This window comes from Rhyacophila brunnea, unplaced genomic scaffold (assembly GCF_057557595.1).
Source record: "Rhyacophila brunnea isolate RB1 unplaced genomic scaffold, BYU_Rbru_1.0 scaffold_9, whole genome shotgun sequence".
In the NCBI taxonomy this organism is placed as follows: domain Eukaryota; kingdom Metazoa; phylum Arthropoda; class Insecta; order Trichoptera; family Rhyacophilidae; genus Rhyacophila; species Rhyacophila brunnea.
The window spans coordinates 5242998-5265658 of record NW_028233361.1 but is presented as its reverse complement, the minus strand read 5'-3'; the positions used below and the strand labels follow the sequence as shown (position 1 = coordinate 5265658).

Genomic DNA, 22661 nt, shown 5'->3' with positions numbered 1-22661 from the left:
GATATCGAAATTAAATTTTAATCTCTAAGAATAGAGTTCGCATTAAAGTCAAAACTTTCAAATATGAATCACTGTTTTGTTAAATTAACACCAATTATGACGCACTTAACAAATTTAATTTTAAACGATAAAATATCAAAAATTTTGGAGAGAAAATTGTAAGTTCACCATAGAATAAGTATGAGGGCAGCGGGAAAACTTCGCGGTGTATATAACGAGCTTTCGCGAAGCACTCGCGCGAGGGGGATAAGCGAGCAATCTGGCGTGGCGCTTGGCACAGACTGGCTGCGGCCGCGGTCCTCCGGCGAGGTGGGCGGCTGCGACGACGGGACCGCGCAATTCGAGACTTGCGCTATGAAAATCAAATCGGCCACCTGACACCTGTTGGATGCAACTCTATCGAATGTGAATGAATGGATCGCTGTACGGAGGGAATGATTATGCAGGAATAAACGATTACTTTGACATGGGATTGATGTGGGCTGTTTATCGAGCTTTCATACTTGAGCACTTTGGAGCGGTGGCGGTTCAGTGTTGATACGTTATGCCAGATTATGACAGATTTTAAGATAAATATGAATTATTATTATGATACTATCGTTTCAAAATGAACCTTTTACACCTGTCCAGTAAGACCTAAGGCCAAGACCAAAGAAAAAACACGGTTCAGAAAAATAAACATCCCCTGAATGACATCACTTATACAAGGTATACATGAGAAGTCTGCCATTCTGGGCATTGTTGACCTGTGTCTCCCTGATAACTATCTTAGAAATAGAGAGCATAAGTTGTTTATTCTCCCAAGGTGCAGAACCAACCTACCACTGGTAGTGCCAATTGGGAGGGCGATAACTATGTTCAACCAAATTGCTTCGGGTGTTGATATATTCCACTTGCGTGAGTGTGGACGCTATTTTATAAATTCTTAAAATAGGGTCTCCTTAGAAAACTCGGTGTACATATTTGAACTTATATATATGCATAATTGTATTTTCACTGCTTTTGTATGTTTATGTTATGTTCTCTTTTTATATTTTCATTTTTATCGTTTTCATTGCTTTTGTTTTTTTTCTTCTTTATAATAATGTTTTATGTCATGTTGTGAACGTCTTAAACCTATAATTTGTAATGTCCACAATATGTAAAAATAAATAAATTGAATGACTATATAGGAGACAGAAAGGTATTTTACGGATCACTTACCTAATAATATTAAAAAAAAACTACAATTAATAAGAATGTATTAAACAATATTCTTATTGGGATAGTTAAAAAAGTCTGTAATGAGTCATTATTTTGGGCAGAGAGTAAAAGGGCATGTAAATGGGGCAAAAACATCGGGTGAAATGGAACTACCAAGTGAATAAATTTATTGGAAATCCGATAGCATCCACCAAAGGCAATGTAATAGAGTCAGGAAAGTTCTAAAAATGGAGAAAGCCGATCCAGAAATTCGCAATACCTATTCCAGAATTCTCACAATCCTCAGTTATAAGAATGACGATGAGGAAGAAAAAAATACTATAGGTATAGATCATAAACCTTCGATATAATAGCACAATAAATAAGTAAAAACACTAGTGTATACATAATATTATGTAGCAATAAGCGACGGCATGAAAAGACGCCTTTACTCGAACATACGTGTTACCATCGCGTGTAACATCTGCTTTGCTACAGGTAGGGTATTTCAGTTTAATTATAGCAAAATTTTTAGAAATTGCTAATGAATTTCAATAATTACGGGAACCTATGGTGTATACTCATAAAAATAGAAAAACTAAGTTAACCTACTTGAATTATTACCTACTGAGTATAACACTTTATAAAAATTATCAACATAATTTAATATACTTACAAAATGTACTTTATCTACATAAAGCGCAGAGAGACAACGCCGTAAGAGCATTGGGTAATATGCTAAAAATAATCGACAAACAAAAATGTGTAACTTGTAAAAGTAATGTCATGTTTTGGTGTTAGATCACGCGAAATAAACGCAACGTTGGAATAGAGAGAAAAGTAAAAGGTATTAATATTAAATAAAATAAAGGTTAAGTGCCTGTCACAGGAAGTTAAAAAATTGAAATGTTTAATAACCCGAACGGAGGCATAGGCATCCAAGATGTAGGTACTAACATACTGTTCTAGAGTGAGTAAACCTTAGTATAGGTATATTCCAAAGAATCAATATGAAACGAATTACAGTTTCTTGTAAAACTCCAAGCATTATAATATCATCATCAGCCTGGATCTATCCACTGCATAATAAACGCCTCTCGAAGCTGATTATATTACTATCGGTTGTGTGCGTGGCGTTTCGAAGTAATTCCGCAAACATGATTATTTAGTGAATTTAGTCGATCAAACCGCCTGTACTGTAGGTCTACCATTTGACGATTTATATCCTCAGATAAACTACAGGTACCTCTACTAAGAGATAAAACCGCTGTAAAAGAGAAATTTACCAGTAACATAATGTGGTATGGAGAGGCGCATGCTAGATATAACGCGCAAGGACAAAACACTGTTACGTAACATACCAGGGTATGCGCTGTAATTGAGTTTATTAAAACTTCAAATGGAAATGGACTGTTCATATATCTCGAAAAAGAGATCTAGTCATTCATTGGTACCCACAAGATAGAAAACGTCCGAAAGGTGTATATTATATAAATATAGTTAAAACACAAAAACAGCAATCGACTAAAAAACTAACTTTGTGTAATTTAAAAATATTATACTGTTAAAAGTTATTAAATGAATACCATAACATTATCACAAGATCGCAATGTTGTTATAATATTTATAGAAATTGGATGAAAACTTAACAAATGGTACACATCTTTGTAGGTACCTATTGCAAAGTATATTGAAATTTTCTTCCAGCTTTCATTTTCTAAGAAGCTTCTTAAAGTAGAAAGAATTCTTGGAATATAATATTTGTATCTGATGTCCACGAAAAGCTCAGTATAAATAGGTGTCTACAGAAACTGCAGCGCGTCTTGACTTTTCCTGAAACTGAGATCGTATAACATTTTCATAGAATTGACACAAAGAGAATATTGGATTGAATTAAAATTTACGCTTATTTAAAAATGTGAGAAAGACTTTACATTACTTAGAAGTTACTTTACAAAAATTCATTAATAAGTGAAGACAGAAAATTTTTAATAATAAGATAATTAAATATAATTCACACACTGGTGTATAAGTGTGAATTTATTATTTACTGGCAATCGCCCACGACTTCGTCAGCGTGACACAATGCAGAAAAATTATAATAATTTCGATTTTTAGGAGAGCGCTTACCGCCTCGCTTTTTATTGTTGAAAATTATTGACACAGCATTTGTGCGATTTCCAAGCGAGCGCTTCTCAACCCCTATACGGCTCATATTGATGCAAGTGCGTTATTTTTATAATATTGTGAACTTTATAATTCCGAATTCAAGACGTTTACAACATGATATGAAAACCAAAGAGATGGTATTAAAACAGAATTAATAACAAAGAAATATAAGCAATATTAGAAAAAAACGGTGTAAATAGTAAATACAAAAATTATTAAGTTTCTACTTGGAAGTATGCCGAATGCCCGAAGTAGACCCTATTTATATTATTTATTATTATTATTATTATTATTTATATATAAAGCTACGTCCATCTAATCCTAAACTCATCTCACGTAGGTGGGATATATCAATATCAGAAGCAATTTGGTTAAATATAATTATAACGAAGTTTGTACCAATAATTGATAATAAATAAATAGTTGTTTTTAGTTCTAACAGAACAAATGGACACACAGACACGTTTGTTGTTAGAACAAAAAGATATTTTTTTTATTACATTCGGTAGACCGAGTATTTAGCTTTGTGAATTTCGGTATTTATAAGTAAACCAAAGTATCGAAGGAACACCTTAATATATCTACTATGAAAATAGTGCTGTTATAAGTAGATACGTGCAATTGAAACTTATAAATGGTAACTAATGCTGGTGGATAAATAAGTAGCAAATTATTGGCACAAAAGGTTCATGTGTAGCAATTCACGCGTGAGTGGTGAGATTGCCGCATACTACAACTTCTTTTATATGCAATACACCATCATTATATTATTATTATCGAAAACGCTACGCCAAAAGGGCGTGAGTGGCAATTTGCAACTTTACAGGAATGCAATTTGAATAGTATTTTTTGGTTTCGTTACATATTTTTCACAAACTCCCACCAAAAAATAGTTAGAATATTTCTTGCTGACGCACTTTTCGGTCGCAATCTAAATAATCTGACCCCATAAATAACTATTTTTCGCCAAATAACTTTTACGCCTTTTTGGGTTAGGTGCCAAAATCGAAATGTAATTGAAAGATCGCATAAAATTGCAGATAAAGTACGTATGTAAGTACATATTTAATGAAAGCAAGCTGTCAAATAGTAGGCCTTTAATGTCTTTACCATTTACAAGCATTGCAATAGGTAAATGCTGGAATCGCTATCGTAATATATAACATAAAGAGTTCGATAGGCTCCCTCTTTATTAGTAAAAATCCGTTGGGTAAAACGATTGTGTTATAACCAATCCATGTAAAGAATACTAGGTACATCTGAAGTAGGAGAACAATGGAGGAAAAAAATATGTTTATAAATCAAATATTTTCCTATTTGCAAGGAAGAATCTTAGATACACACTGCGGTAGTCATATGCTCCACTTAGTAGGCAGGTATGGCTGAATACGAAGCGAAAAAAACTAATATTCTTTAATATTTATAAACATAGATTATAATATGACGTGAATGAATTAATCCTAACCTCACAACAATACATGACGTCAAAGCAGAATGGGTTAACGAAAATAAATTTATACCAACTGCCCGGTACTGCTCCCTATGGGAGAAAATGTGATGTGGGACTTACTATTTGGCAGTAAATTTAATATTACACTATCATCCTGACACATACCTGTTATCAACAGGCTTTTGTTGGTTTCTGTAAATATTAAATAAAAAATGGGCCGAACCGCTACCCTGATCTCTATAAACAATTGAATAAAACACCTGATCTGGTTCCCTGCTCAACTACGTTAATATTTTATTCATGAGTAAAGGCCTTCGTCCGGTGCGTGAAAATCACTTACCGGGCGGAGGTGTAATTAAGATTAATTTTAAAAGTATAAATGATGATGGATGAAAGAGATAATTTTAAGACTAAGTCAAATATAGAAATCAAATGTTGTAAATTTTGCCGCGCATTGCGCAACGGTGAAGTCTTTGCGCGCCTGCGCCAGGGTGGTCCTCGTGATTCGCTAAATCAAAAGATCATCTGATCGGATTTGGCCAATCACGAGAGTCCTTAACGAGTCGGGGTGGGTTCAGAGGAATTTCAAAAAGAAAAAAAAGTTAGCAAGCGTCCCTTGTAAAATGTATACGGACCTGCGACTCTAATTGTAAAAACTAAATATATAAAACTGTAAAAAAAGACTACAAAATAACCTTGTCAAACTAAAGATTAAAATATATAATACCAAGACCCGCACAAGAAAGACTTCGTGATTTTATTTAATTTAACAAACTTGATAATAATATATACTTTTTGTGAATCCGGGGTTCTATGACACCTGAGCTAGCCACTGGAACCCTGGATATCTCAATCCGATTTCACAATTAATAACTAAATTTAAAATAAATTAAATTAGTTGCCGTCCGTAATGTACTATGGCACGTTTCGCCCCTTTGGTTAAGCCAATTCGTTGCACTCGAGCTTTAACGAGAGCCGTCTATAGATCTACCATCGTAAGTTGGCGGCCGGTCGAATTTGAAACTAAAATTGTCTATCGAGGATAAATTTGTTACAAATACCATTTAATTTTACAACATGTTTGGATTGCATTTTATTTGTACAGAAATCTACTACCAATAAAAAATTATAAATTACCATTTTTTTGTTAGTTATGGTAATATTCTCAATGTCATACTAGCGCCCTCCCTGAAACGCCAATTTATGATGGTAGATCTATAGTAGGACCTCTGACCTCTGAGCTTTCGCGAATAATAATTGCAAAAGCAATCATAACGACGGCTCAAAGCCCTAAGTCCCAGGACTGTCACAGATCGTTGCACGCTGAACGGATTTAAATCATGGGGACGTATCATATACCTACCCGCAATTTCCTAACTGGATAGGTCAGTCACCGGAACCTGGACAAGGGTTATAAACTACTTCAGTGGCGCACCCAGGGGGGGGGGGCAAGGGGCCCTGGCACCTCCCAAAATTATCAGAATGATTTTAAAAATTGAAATTGAAAGCCGATAAACCATACCTTTGGGCTTAGACAAATAAAAAACACGGCAAAAAAATGATTTGTAATTCTCCAGCACCTTTTTTAGAAAAATTTCTTAGATTTTAATTTCTAACACAAAAATTTCGAAACACTAATGTCAGGTTTTTTTAGAAACCCAATCCCTAATGGAACTGTCAAAAAATTCTCGGTGTCCACCCGAATTCCGGAGTGGTGTAGGTCATGGCTGGGGAGGGCTGACAGGGCTCTAGCCTGGGGGCCCGGGCTGTGGGGGGCCCGGCGTGTCGGGTTGACCATATAAGTGAGATATCACACATCATAAATTAGCTTTAATAGCAAAAAAAAAGTCGCCTGCGGCGCTATTATACTTCTTGGCCATGAACATTTTCAATTATATAATTGTGCAATATATTTTTTAATTATTATGTGTCGATACTCGACAGCTCCATTATTAAAGTAGATGTTTTAAAAATTGCCAATAATTCAGTATGAGTACCCTTAATTTGAATTAAAACACAATTTGAAAAACGTTAATGTAGTGTTTTGACATGACCCGGCTCACGGCTAGCTCAATAATGCTACCGGGCCGTCACTGAGGAGACTAGTGATGAATTAGGAGAGGTGGATCTCCTTTGTAGTATCACAACTTTTGAATTCCCGAATAAAACTCTCAGCTGGTGTGGTGCCGAATTTATTCAGGTACTAGAGTTCACGGTCACACAATAAGGTTAACTGTCATTGTTCCCGTAATTAAATCTCATTAAAGTATCAGCAAACTATTTATTTGTTCACTATAGGATCTCTGTGAAATCTTTCACGAGTTCCCAAAAAGTCACACCTAATTCAGAGAATGTATACGCCGATATTCTTTGGATATTTTTAATTCGAGAAATGTTTTCCCATAAGAAAGAAAATATAAATTATTCTTTGGTCACACAGTATTAGGTTTATAAAAAAGAATAGAAATTATTTTATTGTTGTTTATAAAGTTTATTTATGTTCACAGTACATTTACAAATATTTATTTGTGTTTACAAACTTGTTTACAAGAGGTTTGCTTAATGTTTACAAATTTATTTACTAAAATTTGTTTTTATGTTTATGAATTTGTTTACTAAAATTTATTTTATGATTATGTTTACTTAATAAAGTTTCAAAAATTTATTTTATAATTCCGAAAAAAAAAGATTTGTAAAATTTATTATTACAAACTGAGTTTATTAATTTGTTTTTATAAAACAAATCCGATCACGTAATTTATCCCGATTACGTCACCTCGTATGATGAGTAATGAAAAATGAAATTACTCCGCGAGCGCGTTACTATCGACAGATACGTGGTATTCGAGCTACGTTTTAGCGGTCGACGTCACTACCGACAGATACGTGTTATTCGCGCTACTTTTTGCGGTACACGTCACGACCGGCGGATACGAGATATTCGCGTTACTTTTTGCCCGTCGATGGGGACTTATTGTAGGTAAATTTCACGAATGTTACTGAGAACCGTGTCTCGTATCCGCGGAAGGACTGCTGCTTAGTAGGAGATCGCTGGTGAGAAGTGTAGAAACTAATGATTTTACGGAAAAAGGATGTCACCTTTTATACCCTCGGGATGGAGGTTTAACAGGAAACAGTCCGTAAGGGATAGCAGATGTATATCTTTCTCTCACGGGATAAATTTACGTATATCTCCCGTTCCTGGTAACTTTCTAATAGAGATATCTTCTAATTAAATCGGGTTAAATTTACTCTACTTTATTTCCGCAAAATTAGGACTTAATAGGGGTATTTTAAGCACCCTCTAGAACATGTCCTTTAAATACGTAGTTACGGTGACGTCAGCAAAATAGTTGATTTTATATGATTTTTCGTGTTCAAACGAAGGGGAAAGTTTTTAGCTTTCCAACGAGGTATCAGAATAGGTACTCGTGTACTAAATAAGGGAATGGCAGTCTTTAAATTTAAAATGTCAAAATGAAAGGTTGACACCCACGTACTAGTCCTTTCCACCACTCTTGGCCTTTTTAGGCCAATAGAATTTTACTAAGTTTTAATAAAACTATTTGGAGCCGCAGAAAACGTTTCATTCGATATTTACCTTTCGGACGAACATTATTACGTGAAAATACTATAATATTATACTTAACATTTCAACTTAAATATATAAATGCTTAATCCTAACAAGATGTTATTTACAAGCGACTACAAATTTATTTCGTCCTTAATAGTGGCTTTTCCATAGTAATCTAAACGTAACCTTGAATCTATTTTTATCCGGCAACTCAACACAGCCGGGCCGTAAATTCTAGTCGAACAGAATTCAGTTAAGGTTCAAGGTCACGCGCCAATTTGTGTTTTTAGTCGCAGTATTTGATTCTTTTATTACTTAGGAGGCAATTAAGATTTATTATTGTTTATGGGTAGAAACCCATCTATACCAGAATCTCAAGTTTTTCCAATTGTTACTTTTACAATATTCATTATAGTCAGCAAGTTATAGCATTAACAAAATCTATAATTATAATTACGCGTCTATAGATATAGATACGCGTTTACAATATTTTTATAACGGTAGTTAACTCCTATCTTGTATTGATAAAATTAGTATTAAAATTCTTTATTTACAATTATACAGTATATAAATTTATAAATATTCAATTTTCTTTTCCAATTTTCATACACTTCCATTATAGCTATAAAAGTTATTGAAGCATGTACCTGCTTAATTTTACGTAAACAATCTCTCCCATAACTTATTTTCTAAGTTTAATGGAGATTTCCCGGAAATTATTTCCGAAATAGATCGATTTGAAATTTCATGGCGTGTCATTTCGAGGTCTGCGGTCACAGCGTTCCAATTACACTTGAACAGTCTCGATTCTCCGAGGCGAAATTTTTTACGTAAAATTTTATTACATTTTACAAAGAAAAGGTTAACAACATACATTTTACTTCCTAATACTAAACGATTACGCTACTGGTTACCTGTTCATGGTCTTTTTCGACCATTTCTTCTCTGCTTCTTCCATAGTTTAGGACCATGGGACTTATATATTCTGTTTGTACCTCGTCGTGAGGTTGTCGCACGGCTATTTGAGAAGTAGAATTGACTACAAGGCTAGATTTGTATAGTTATGTCGTTAAACCATACTCTGCCATAAACACTAACTGAAGGTCGGCGTTTTTGTTCGTGTCAAATGCCCACCCTTAATAAAGACATAACTGTATATGTCTAGTCTCAATTCACCATTGCCACACCTCAGGACTCAGTAATATGCAAAGCGATAAAGCAACAGTAAAGCATATTCAAAATAAAATATACAAAATCTGCGCATGCACACAAAGTTTTTCTTTTACTTTTTATAATTAATATTCGCCCAGATTCAGGTCTTAAAATTCTAATTAATAAAAGAAAATTATATAATTCAATAATTCTGAAGTTAAAAATTTTATTTTGAGGACGGTGAGTGCTGTATGGGACGACTACTGCTTTTCCTGCCGAGGGACAACCGCAAGGAAGAGGACTCACGGAGACGCTCCCTTTACGACCCATGGACAGAAGTAGAGTTCGACTTCCCGTCGCGAATCACGTTCCCGCTTACTAGAAAATACGGCATAGTACCATGATATGCCAGGGAGACTCCCCTGACAATACCTTTAACATTAAATTACATAGGGTCATTTAAACCTATTCAATCTAACGCTCAATACTCCTAGCTATATATTACATTCTACAAGAATTTGAAATCAATCCCAATCAAGAGAATTATTTTTCGCAGCTCCGAATACTAATAAGGACTTAGCGTGAAAGTTACGAACTTCCCCACGCCTAAATTAGCAACGCTCTCTTCATTTCGCAGCTCCGAATACTAATAAGGACTTAGCGTGAAAGTTACGAACTTCCCCACGCCTAGATTAGCAACACGTCTTCATTTCGCAGCTCCGAATACTATTAGGGGCTTAGCGTGGAAGTCAAGGACTTCCCCATGCCCTAATTAGCAACACTTTCTTCGTTTTGCTCTCCCCGAAGACTTATTTCTTTCTCGCTTCGAGAAAAGACTCGTTTGCTTCGATAATAGACTTATTTCTTTATCGCTCCTCTCGAAGACTTGTTGTTTGCTCCGATAATAGACTTATTTCTTTATCGCTCCTCTCGAAGACTTGTGGTTTGCTCCGATAATAGACTTATTTCTTTATCGCTCCTCTCGAAGACTTGTTGTTTGCTTCGATAATAGACTTATTTCTTTATCGCTCCTCTCGAAGACTTGTTGTTTGCTTTGATAATAGACTTATTTCTTTATCGCTCCTCTCAAAGACTTGTTGTTTGCTTCGATAATAGACTTATTTCTTTATCGCTCCTCTCGAAGACTTGTTTGTTTCGCAGCTCCGAATACTAATAAGGACTTAGCGTGAAAGTCACGGACTTCCCCACGCCTTAATTAGCAACACGTTCTTCGTTTCGCTCTCCCCGAAGACTTATTTCTCTTTTGCTTCGAGAAAAGACTTGTCTTTCGCTTCGATCAGAGACTTATTTCTTTATCGCTCCTCTCGAAGTCTTATCGCTCGCTTCGATAATAGACTTATTTCTTTATCGCTCCTCTCGAAGACTTATAGCTCGGTTTAGTTAGAGACTTAGCTTACAGGCGATGGCGGTAGCGATCGCTTTGAGCGACGCTTACCTGATCGGCCTATACGCTGATACTGACGTTTGGGGGGCGCATTCCGGATGGGGGCGTCTCGTAAGACAGCGTCCAACGCATCCCGCCACTCGCCAAAGGTAGTACCTTGATCTTTGCTCCAGGGCGTTGGGAAGTTGGTCCTCGCAGGGCGCCGCCCTCCCAACCGTCCCACTCTCCTAAATTCTCTCTTGGGGGGCGCTATCTTGATGGGGGCGTCTTGTAAGACTGCGTCCAACGCATCCAGCCTCTCGCCAAGGATCCTCTCTTCATTAGATATTGTCGAGTCAACAATTCTTTCCACTTCAGCTTCCCCATCGCTAAGTTCGGAATCTGTTCCTGAACTCGCCAGTAGTTCTTCCCGCGCACATTCCTGCGCATCCATACGACGTTCTGACAGGGCGTGCACTCCCTCGTCTCTGTCGTTGGTAGCTTCGGAAAGCGGTGCAGGCGGTTCCACTTGGTCGTCTGCTCTTTCATTAGCCAGATTCTTCTCAAACTATTGCGCACCGCAGCTCCGAATACTAGTAAAGGACTTAGCGTGGAAGCCATGCGCTTCCCCACGCCTTAACTAGTAACACTCTCTTCGTTATTAATTTAAAGTATATTACACTTATCACTGATATGTATATCACGCTTATCATAATCATATATATCAAATTAATACTAGTATTTAAAACACTTTTAACACTAACATTTTTATCAAGTATAATATTTAAATCTTTATGAGGTAAACTATTTTTATTACGTGCAATTGCAGTAGTTGGCAATTTCTCTTCGCCCGGCGCATCCAACGTACTACTTACAATTGTCCACGTACTTCTGACTACGCTATTTGGACGGTCTGCAGTCGTTACAGATGGTAGTGTCTTTTGACACGCCGCAAAGTTCTGTCCCCGACTACACCTGTCCCTAGGATCTAAAATATTTACAGAACCGAGAAAATCCGTAGATATTTTGCTTTGTTGGTTATGGGCAGCCGTAGCTGAGTCCCATAGCTCTTGTCCTCCGTCATTGAGTATATCACCGCCTTTGAGACGATGATCATACACAACAACTCTTTCGTCACTATATCTAGCTTTATCTATGTACATTAAGTTCATATTTCTTAGTTCAAACTTAACGCTATCAAAATTAATCTTATTAAGCTTCCGTAACTTATTTTTAATAATCTTAATACTAAAGGACTTACATTTACTTGATTTTTGCTTAAGATAACGATTATAGTCATCTAATGCTATGAGCTCTTCTTCATTAAGTTTATTTCGCCTTAATTTACCGAAGGTATTAATGTTTTGTAGTCGACGATTAGTTCGACTCTTCCTAATAATATTCTTAACGTCAGCCTCGTGGGGTCTGTTCGCTAATTTAACAGGTGAGTCCCTTCCTAAAGTTTCGTTGCTCGATTGCAACGACGATCGACTATCTAAACTACATACATCGCTATTAATTTCAAGTAAACTGCCAGCTTCGGCTTTAGTATAGTTAGTACTATTAATATTTTTACACAAATGGTTAGCGGAAGCACAATAATTCGTTAAATTATTTGTTACAAGAGATCTGTCGTCAGTATCGACGAGACTACAGTTACTTACGTTTGCCGATGTTCTCTGCACACCAATAGCGCCACTGCTTACGCCTTCGCCGCATCCACTGCTAGCTGTCTTTAACTGCTTATCTTGATAACCTTCTTCCTTGCCGCCAACATTTATTTCATAACTCCCTAATTCTAATTTATCTAAAAACTTTTTATATTCTATTTCGCCGCCGGTAAAAGAATTATTAGCTCGCGAAGTCTCAACATTGGACAACGTCTTACCGCTATTCTTTTTATTAAGATTTTCTACTATTTTACTAGCAGAATTATTAATATCGCGTTTGCGATAATTCTCCGGTCTTACGCTGCTATCCTTTACAAGAGGACCTGTACAAAGATTAACTTGGTTACTGGGGCCAGCTTCGACCTCACAGTGAACCTTAGGGTTAAATGATTTCACCGGAAGGGTGTCCTTCAGTTCACTTTCACAGTTAACCCTATTCGCCAGAAGAGCGTCTATGTCACTAGCTAGAACTCGGCTGAACGGCGTTCGAGGAACGTTCGTGTCACCTTCTTGAGTCTTCTCTTCGGCGGTCCGCCAGTGTTCGTCGTCTTGGAGCCATCGACGATCAACCCGGCCCGCGAGCCGTCTTCATGGCTCCTTTCTGGTCTGCTGAGCTGCTTGCCTGTCTGGGCAATCCTTGTTTTCATGGAAGCCAGGACAATGTTGACAGCGCCTTTGTCTGGCACCGCCTCGCTCATCAATGCGAGGACGTGGGCGGTACGCAGGTCTTTCCGAATCGTTTTGCTGGTCTGATTGCCGTGGAGGCCTTTTATCAACAGCCTCCGTGGTCTTATCAGATTTCGCGTTAGTCTCTTGTACCGAACGCGGCTTCTCGCGCCAAGTATTTTGCTGAGCGGGCCTCTTTTCATTATTCGCCTTGACGGCATTTGCTGGAGATGGCACGGAAGCCAATGCCGATTTCAATGGTCGAAGTGTATGAGCTACTTCAAGCAGCTCGTCCATCGTCTTCCATTTCTCTTGATTAACCCTTATCTGATCGCTCACAGTGAGTAGGTCATAAAAGGTCGAAGCCAGGGTTTCCGACTTCATCTCTGGAAGGAGTACCTCGGCTAACTCCATCTTCTTCAGGAGGAAACCATAAGCTCCCTCTTGAGGTCCTTGCTCTTTATGTTCGAGCTCCGTTCGTTGAGCACGACGTCTTGAAGGCGATTCGAAGTGCTCTTTCAGGTCGTTACTAAACGACCGCCAACTGTCCGATGTGTCAATATTCTTGGCCCAAGTCTTGGCCTCTCCTCTGAGCTGACGTATAGCCAACTCTGTCCAATTCTCAGCTGGGTACTTCACAGCTTCGCAATATTCTCTGCAGCGTCGGAGAAAAAGTTCAACGCTCTGCTTTGGGCTACCCTCATAGGTGGAATGGAGTTCCGGCTTAACATGGCACGGGGTACACACGGCTGGTTCTGGTGGTGCCATTTTTTGTTTGGGATCCGACGTGCTTACTTGCAAAAATGAATCCTCTTCGGGGAATACTTGCGCGTTTTGCAAGCCTTCTTCCAATATGAAGTCTTCTTCTACACTCGGACCCGGAACAGGGTTCGGCATAATTTCTTCGAATTCCTCCGTCCCCTGGAGTTGGAAGAAGCGGACCTTCGACCGTAAATTCATATAAAAATTCAGCTATCGATTGCGCCGGTTTTCAGCTTCCTACGACCACCCGTTCGTCCGCAATCGACGTTTAAAGTATTTTGAGGGCATGCGCTGCTTGTCGCTGATAACCCTGAAGGCTTGCAACTCCTGTTACAAGCGTCCAATCTTCTCCGTTTAAAATCTTATATTGTAATAGGTACAAGCCTTCATGTGCCTATACCCATGACGTCACGGTAGTTATGATAATTATCGAGATTTTAATATACAAAGTAGTATAAATTTATTTTTTTCAAAAAATTTTTTCTTTGTCTGGGTCCTTGTACCTATACTTGTATGGTACTCAACTTTATATTAGAAAAAAGCTTAAAAATTCACACGAAATTTTTATTGTGCATTTTATTCTTAATTCTATTATTTCTGTTACGGTGAGTAACACAATTTATTTTTATACTTTCTTTATGGCTTAAAAGGGTCAGAGAGATCCTTTGGATAGTCTCATCGACATACTTTTGCTTAATGTCGGTATCTGACTCTAATAAATTACCAAAAGTATTTATTTTATTTATTCTTTCCTTTTCCAAGTAAATCAAGAAAAGTATTCTATATATAGTTGCCTTTACGTATATATTCTTCTCCAAATTATATTTTTCAAAAGTATTCATCACTGGTTCCTCGTTAATGCGAGTTACACTTTATTTCATTGTACTCACATTTATAAAGTTGAGGTAGATCGCTCTTGTAGCTCCGGTATAAGGTTCTTAAAACCTCTCAGGTAACCACAATTCATTGATACACTTCACAATATATTGTTTTTAAAATCTTTTAGTAGATCTTAGTTGTAGGATCGTTCAGGTTTTCGCAACCTGAAGATGCCGCACGCATTTGGGCGCCATAATGACATGACCCGGCTCACGGCTAGCTCAATAATGCTACCGGGCCGTCACTGAGGAGACTAGTGATGAATTAGGAGAGGTGGATCTCCTTTGTAGTATCACAACTTTTGAATTCCCGAATAAAACTCTCAGCTGGTGTGGTGCCGAATTTATTCAGGTACTAGAGTTCACGGTCACACAATAAGGTTAACTGTCATTGTTCCCGTAATTAAATCTCATTAAAGTATCAGCAAACTATTTATTTGTTCACTATAGGATCTCTGTGAAATCTTTCACGAGTTCCCAAAAAGTCACACCTAATTCAGAGAATGTATACGCCGATATTCTTTGGATATTTTTAATTCGAGAAATGTTTTCCCATAAGAAAGAAAATATAAATTATTCTTTGGTCACACAGTATTAGGTTTATAAAAAAGAATAGAAATTATTTTATTGTTGTTTATAAAGTTTATTTATGTTCACAGTACATTTACAAATATTTATTTGTGTTTACAAACTTGTTTACAAGAGGTTTGCTTAATGTTTACAAATTTATTTACTAAAATTTGTTTTTATGTTTATGAATTTGTTTACTAAAATTTATTTTATGATTATGTTTACTTAATAAAGTTTCAAAAATTTATTTTATAATTCCGAAAAAAAAAGATTTGTAAAATTTATTATTACAAACTGAGTTTATTAATTTGTTTTTATAAAACAAATCCGATCACGTAATTTATCCCGATTACGTCACCTCGTATGATGAGTAATGAAAAATGAAATTACTCCGCGAGCGCGTTACTATCGACAGATACGTGGTATTCGAGCTACGTTTTAGCGGTCGACGTCACTACCGACAGATACGTGTTATTCGCGCTACTTTTTGCGGTACACGTCACGACCGGCGGATACGAGATATTCGCGTTACTTTTTGCCCGTCGATGGGGACTTATTGTAGGTAAATTTCACGAATGTTACTGAGAACCGTGTCTCGTATCCGCGGAAGGACTGCTGCTTAGTAGGAGATCGCTGGTGAGAAGTGTAGAAACTAATGATTTTACGGAAAAAGGATGTCACCTTTTATACCCTCGGGATGGAGGTTTAACAGGAAACAGTCCGTAAGGGATAGCAGATGTATATCTTTCTCTCACGGGATAAATTTACGTATATCTCCCGTTCCTGGTAACTTTCTAATAGAGATATCTTCTAATTAAATCGGGTTAAATTTACTCTACTTTATTTCCGCAAAATTAGGACTTAATAGGGGTATTTTAAGCACCCTCTAGAACATGTCCTTTAAATACGTAGTTACGGTGACGTCAGCAAAATAGTTGATTTTATATGATTTTTCGTGTTCAAACGAAGGGGAAAGTTTTTAGCTTTCCAACGAGGTATCAGAATAGGTACTCGTGTACTAAATAAGGGAATGGCAGTCTTTAAATTTAAAATGTCAAAATGAAAGGTTGACACCCACGTACTAGTCCTTTCCACCACTCTTGGCCTTTTTAGGCCAATAGAATTTTACTAAGTTTTAATAAAACTATTTGGAGCCGCAGAAAACGTTTCATTCGATATTTACCTTTCGGACGAACATTATTACGTGAAAATACTATAATATTATACTTAACATTTCAACTTAAATATATAAATGCTTAATCCTAACAAGATGTTATTTACAAGCGACTACAAATTTATTTCGTCCTTAATAGTGGCTTTTCCATAGTAATCTAAACGTAACCTTGAATCTATTTTTATCCGGCAACTCAACACAGCCGGGCCGTAAATTCTAGTCGAACAGAATTCAGTTAAGGTTCAAGGTCACGCGCCAATTTGTGTTTTTAGTCGCAGTATTTGATTCTTTTATTACTTAGGAGGCAATTAAGATTTATTATTGTTTATGGGTAGAAACCCATCTATACCAGAATCTCAAGTTTTTCCAATTGTTACTTTTACAATATTCATTATAGTCAGCAAGTTATAGCATTAACAAAATCTATAATTATAATTACGCGTCTATAGATATAGATACGCGTTTACAATATTTTTATAACGGTAGTTAACTCCTATCTTGTATTGATAAAATTAGTATTAAAATTCTTTATTTACAATTATACAGTATATAAATTTATAAATATTCAATTTTCTTTTCCAATTTTCATACACTTCCATTATAGCTATAAAAGTTATTGAAGCATGTACCTGCTTAATTTTACGTAAACAATCTCTCCCATAACTTATTTTCTAAGTTTAATGGAGATTTCCCGGAAATTATTTCCGAAATAGATCGATTTGAAATTTCATGGCGTGTCATTTCGAGGTCTGCGGTCACAGCGTTCCAATTACACTTGAACAGTCTCGATTCTCCGAGGCGAAATTTTTTACGTAAAATTTTATTACATTTTACAAAGAAAAGGTTAACAACATACATTTTACTTCCTAATACTAAACGATTACGCTACTGGTTACCTGTTCATGGTCTTTTTCGACCATTTCTTCTCTGCTTCTTCCATAGTTTAGGACCATGGGACTTATATATTCTGTTTGTACCTCGTCGTGAGGTTGTCGCACGGCTATTTGAGAAGTAGAATTGACTACAAGGCTAGATTTGTATAGTTATGTCGTTAAACCATACTCTGCCATAAACACTAACTGAAGGTCGGCGTTTTTGTTCGTGTCAGTTTCACACTGCCTTTAATATTGGCGGTAGGTAGGGGGCCCGCCAAATATCCTAGCCTGAGGGTGTAGGCCTCCGAATCCTCGGCTAGCTCCGGGCCTGGAGTGGAGGTACATTCAAATTGTAGGAAGAACAGGTAGGCACTATGTCTAGTCCAATAAAAGAACTTTACACTATATTAAACAATTTTATTAGGTCTCACGATCACCAAAGGTTCAAAGTTCAAATTATATAAGTCCGAAACCACAAAAATTATTAAAAAAAAGAAGTCTTATTTATTATACAATATTAATTGTATAAACTAACACATTTATTATTTAATTATTTAAGAATTAATTTATCTTTATCTGTAATCGAGATTGCGCGAACACGGGGCACCGCGACAAAAGGTTGGGGACCGGGTCCGGTAATGAACGATAAAACTCGCGAATAAAACGACTAAGTCGCTGGTTGACACTTCACCACTATCTGTCAAAGTGACAGTAGGTATGGAGGTAGGTATCTGCCAGTAGGTATCGGGACCTGGGCGAGTACTTCCTCACAAGTCCTGGCGACTTGTATATGAAAAGTGTGAACGAAATTCCGCCGCTGACCTTCGCAGGTTCAGGGTCGGGAATGTGAGCGAAGACTGATATTGAATTTAAAAATATTGGGTTTATATGCAAATCTGGCCGATTTCATCCCTTAGCTCAACGTTTTTCGGGTGACAAAATTAATTAACGGTTTCCTTACGAGAGTGGCGGAAATTGTACAATGACTAATTACCCGCGACATCTACGTAAGGGCCGACTAAGAAAAATTATGGGCGCGAGTCGACGCTCGCCGGCGGGCGGCGTCGCTCACTCGTCACGTACGTCCTTCGAGTACCTAGGAGTACTGAGATCGTGTAATTGATGAAGCAGTACCGCAGTGTTTCTGGGCCAGCCCCACGAAAAACGCACCTACGAAGGCGTGCGAGGCATCGACGGATTCGTGGTTGAATTACCTATCGATACAGCACACCCCCCGCGTGGTGGCGCTCTTCATGGCTGAGGGAGGGGCGTTCCCGCGGCGGCCGGCTTTACGGGCCCTAGCGGCGCGAAGGTACCTCTCACCCAAAAACAAGAGTACTACAAAGTTAGCCTGGATGATAAGGCGTCATATGCCAGTGGTTAACTTGGCATATTTGCGGCACCAGGCCTTCGACAGCGCATACCAGTCCTTCGGCCAACTACCGTTGGGGGGCTCAACTTTGAGGCGCCCCGACGGCCTGAATACCTACTTGACGTTGGTCTAAGAATATGAACTCGGTAGATTGGTAATTTAACTACAAAATAAAAGCTTAATATAAACCCATATCACGCGGGGAAGTTACTCGATTCTAATATATAAACGTATTGGTCGCGCAACCTTTCTCACATTAACAACTAATATAGCTCGGTGTCGCCACGGGCACATACTTACGACTAGTTGACGGATGTCATTCCGTCAACCAAACATATAGGCAGTAATAATTGCTTAGTACATACTCATACCTAGCCGATCAAAGATTTCCCGCACTTTATTCCAGTACGTGGTCTCCTTGATCGACCAAAATCATTGATCCGATTCTCCCGTCGCGCGTGAGCGTGATGCCGTCATACACGCGAGCGAGAGGGGCTCTGTCACTGCAAAGCGAGCAAATTCGTATCTCGAAATCGGTTTCTACACATACGACAGAGACGCCGTCGTATGTGAGAGCAGGAAAGCTGCCAGAATACCGATTCGGAAACGCCGCGCGCGGAATGACCGCGGATATTAATGAACGGAATTGATATGTAAATTAATTACGCGGGATCGTGATTATAATCGGATCGATGATTGCCTAGGTGTTGCTATGCTTTGTGATTGCACATACGTGCAAATGGGAGCCTTCGCAACAGGCCTATGAGCATATGTTAACAATTACTGTGCCGTGTACGTGCGACGCGTAGCGACATCGATCTATATGCCCTTATTACTACGTACATATTAACCATCTTATATTACATACCCTCAACGCCCATCCATAAGTCCCCCTTTATTACCTTTTAATCCTTTACATTATATATGAATATTATATTACCATTTACACTATACATTAACATTACCAACAAATCATATTTAATTTAATTACCCCCTTTACCATATTATATTCGACAAACAAAATTCAACCTTATACTATATTACCTATTACCTATATTTACATGGTCAGTGGCGACCGACTTAACCATCCACAGTTCACTCTGAGAAGCCGTGGGGCCTGTCAGAGCAAACTGCGGGACTTAACATATGAAATGTTTTGTTCAGCTTTGCCAAGGGTCATCATCATTTCATCGGTGGCGCATTGACTACCAGGGTCAGACCGAGCGGCTGGGTGGCACTACTCCTTATGGGAGCGCCCCCCACAGGGGCGGAAAAACCTGTCGGTGACAAGGGCCCGTTTCAGGATGTGGGGACCATGGTGTTGGTACACCGAGTGCACTAGACAAAAGGCCGATAAACGAGAAATTAGGCTGTGAAGAAGAAAAAGATCCTATGGGACTAATTTACATTATCCTCCTTGGGCCCTCCCCCAATATTAAATCCTGGGTGCGCCACTGAACTACTTACAAGGCATACGTTTTATAATCAGTGTGTTTGTATGTCGACGATTATGTATATACCAGTCGCGAAGAGTGGATGTAGGCTGTTAAGATCCAACATAATATATAGTCCACAATAAACTTTGTCAGTCATACATATTTGTTTTCATTGAATTAAGCCTACAATTTACAGATGGAGTTAGTTAGTTTTTGAAATTCAATTAAACACTGCGAAAACCAAGCCATTATAGATATAGACAAAAAATAATCGCCTATCTATAAAATATCTAAAATTATGCCACTAAATCATACGTAATTTTGAATATTTTATAGATATAATATTTTTTATACTCTATTGTACTATGGTTTGGTTTAGGCAGGGCTTAATGAATTTTAAAAAAACTTCCCAACATCATGTGTAAACATATATTCTTAATTCAACGAAAACAAATAAGTATGAATGAAAAAGTGTGCACTATTTTGTCGAATCGCCTATAACATACCAAAACTATTATGGTTTGGTTAGGTTAGGTTTAAATGTTTTTTAAAAACTAACCAGCACCATCTGTAAATTGTAGTCTTAGTTCAATTAAGCCAAATATGAATGACTGACAAAGTTTAATGTGCACTATGTATGTCGGATCTTAACAACCTATCTGCACCCTTCGCCACTGGTACATACCTATATGTAGTTAATTAAAACCACTTAAGTGGAAACTTCAGTATAATGCACACAATCACAGCGTTTCAATATACTTAGCAAAGTTTAATGAATATAACAAAATATGAATTGATAAAGCACAATGACCGGAAACCGATATATCGGGTTCGAGTTGAGTTGGTTTTGGTTGTTTAAAAATTGGCCGAAACACAAAAATAGCCTAATCAAATCTAAAAAAACGAATCTTAATATCGTTACAGATATTTACTTTTTTTGTTTTGTTCCTAAACATAAAATAAGTTCGCAGGCCCAGTTTTAGAACATTGGTCGAATTACTTACCCTCTACATAGAAAGGTCTACGGTCGCCTACGGTGTAAGTGTAGAGACTTGTCATCCAATACGAACACCACGTATTATGATTTTATGGATCTACGCGGTAGTCTTACGGCACTGCCATCCGGTCGCCATGCTAACTGGACGACCGATATCTGGGTGCCGCACAGATGAATAAAATGCGCAAATAAATACACATCTTTGCGAATTGAAACAGTAAGTAGAGAGAGCGTTGAAAAAATTGTTAAAAATGAAGTGAAACAAATTTATTGGAACGAAACAATTTTATATTACACCATATCCCCATTTAGGGCTACACACTTAGAGGGAAACCTACCTATACACTGAAACTGTATGGGTTTAGAACCGTGTGCCATACTAAACTTATGACTTCTGTTCATGGAAATATATTTCCACAAATTATAATTATTATAAGCATCTGATCGTATCCGTTTATACCATACACTTACAAGCTTATTAAAAATATTATTTTTATGAACAGAAATCATGAGTTTAGTATGGCACACGGTTCTTAACCGCGTACGATTTCAGTCTGTGGATGTCCTTTTAGTCTAGCAACTTTTAAATGCATGCGTACCGTACCGCCTGAAAATAGTTTTCGTGAAACTTTGTTGACATCGTTAAATTATTTGGGTGCATTATAATAAAAGAACCAAACGGTAGAAATATATTTCAGAAGTGGACGCACAATGGAAATGTAATAAAAGTAAAAATAAAACATAGACATGTAATTGTTACTATGTCTTTTTAAATCAACAGAGCAGTGATTCCCAACCAGTGTGCCGTAGAAATACATTAAAATTAAAAATATAAGTAGAAATTTATTATTTTATGTTAAAAATTGACTGCGGAAATTATTCTATAAATTTGACAACCCTGACTGTGACACCGTATGCGCATTATGTTAATAAACGATATTTTATACATAGATTATAAAATAAGTCGCCAAATATGACAAATTATAAACAAGAGTGCAAACATAGTACATATATTATTTTTTGTATGGCTACCAATTCACTCACTCTAAAAAGGTTGTAGAATCGCATTTAAATCATATGTTAAACATTTAAACTCTAGTAACTAGGTTATGGTCCAAACTCTTCAATCTAGTTATTTTTCCAAGAGAAAATGCATGTAATATGGTAATTTATGCATCAGAAAAGGTGTGTGAGTATTCTTCAGGGTGCCGCAAAAAATATAATTTGAAAAGTATTATACTGTATTGTGAAAAAGGTTGGGAATCTAGTGACTAGGGGACCGCATGATAAAACCAAGCATTTTATTAGCTTTGTAGGGAGTAAGATTAATGTGCGTTTTTCACTTTTTTT

The 22661-nt window shown here is 37.3% G+C and overlaps 1 protein-coding gene across 7 annotated transcripts in view; it reads right to left on the bottom strand.

Annotated features, from left to right (window-relative positions):
- Pka-R1 (protein kinase, cAMP-dependent, regulatory subunit type 1) overlaps positions 1-22661 on the bottom strand; it is a 285462-nt gene that overhangs the window by 194078 nt on the left and 68723 nt on the right. The window contains exon 1 of one of the 7 annotated variants that reach the window (XM_085959472.1): positions 169-306. The exons of the other annotated variants lie outside the window; for them this stretch is intronic. The gene's annotated coding sequence lies outside the window, so the exon portion shown is untranslated. Of the gene's footprint in view, positions 1-168; positions 307-22661 lie in introns of those variants that run through there. 7 annotated transcript variants of the gene reach the window in all.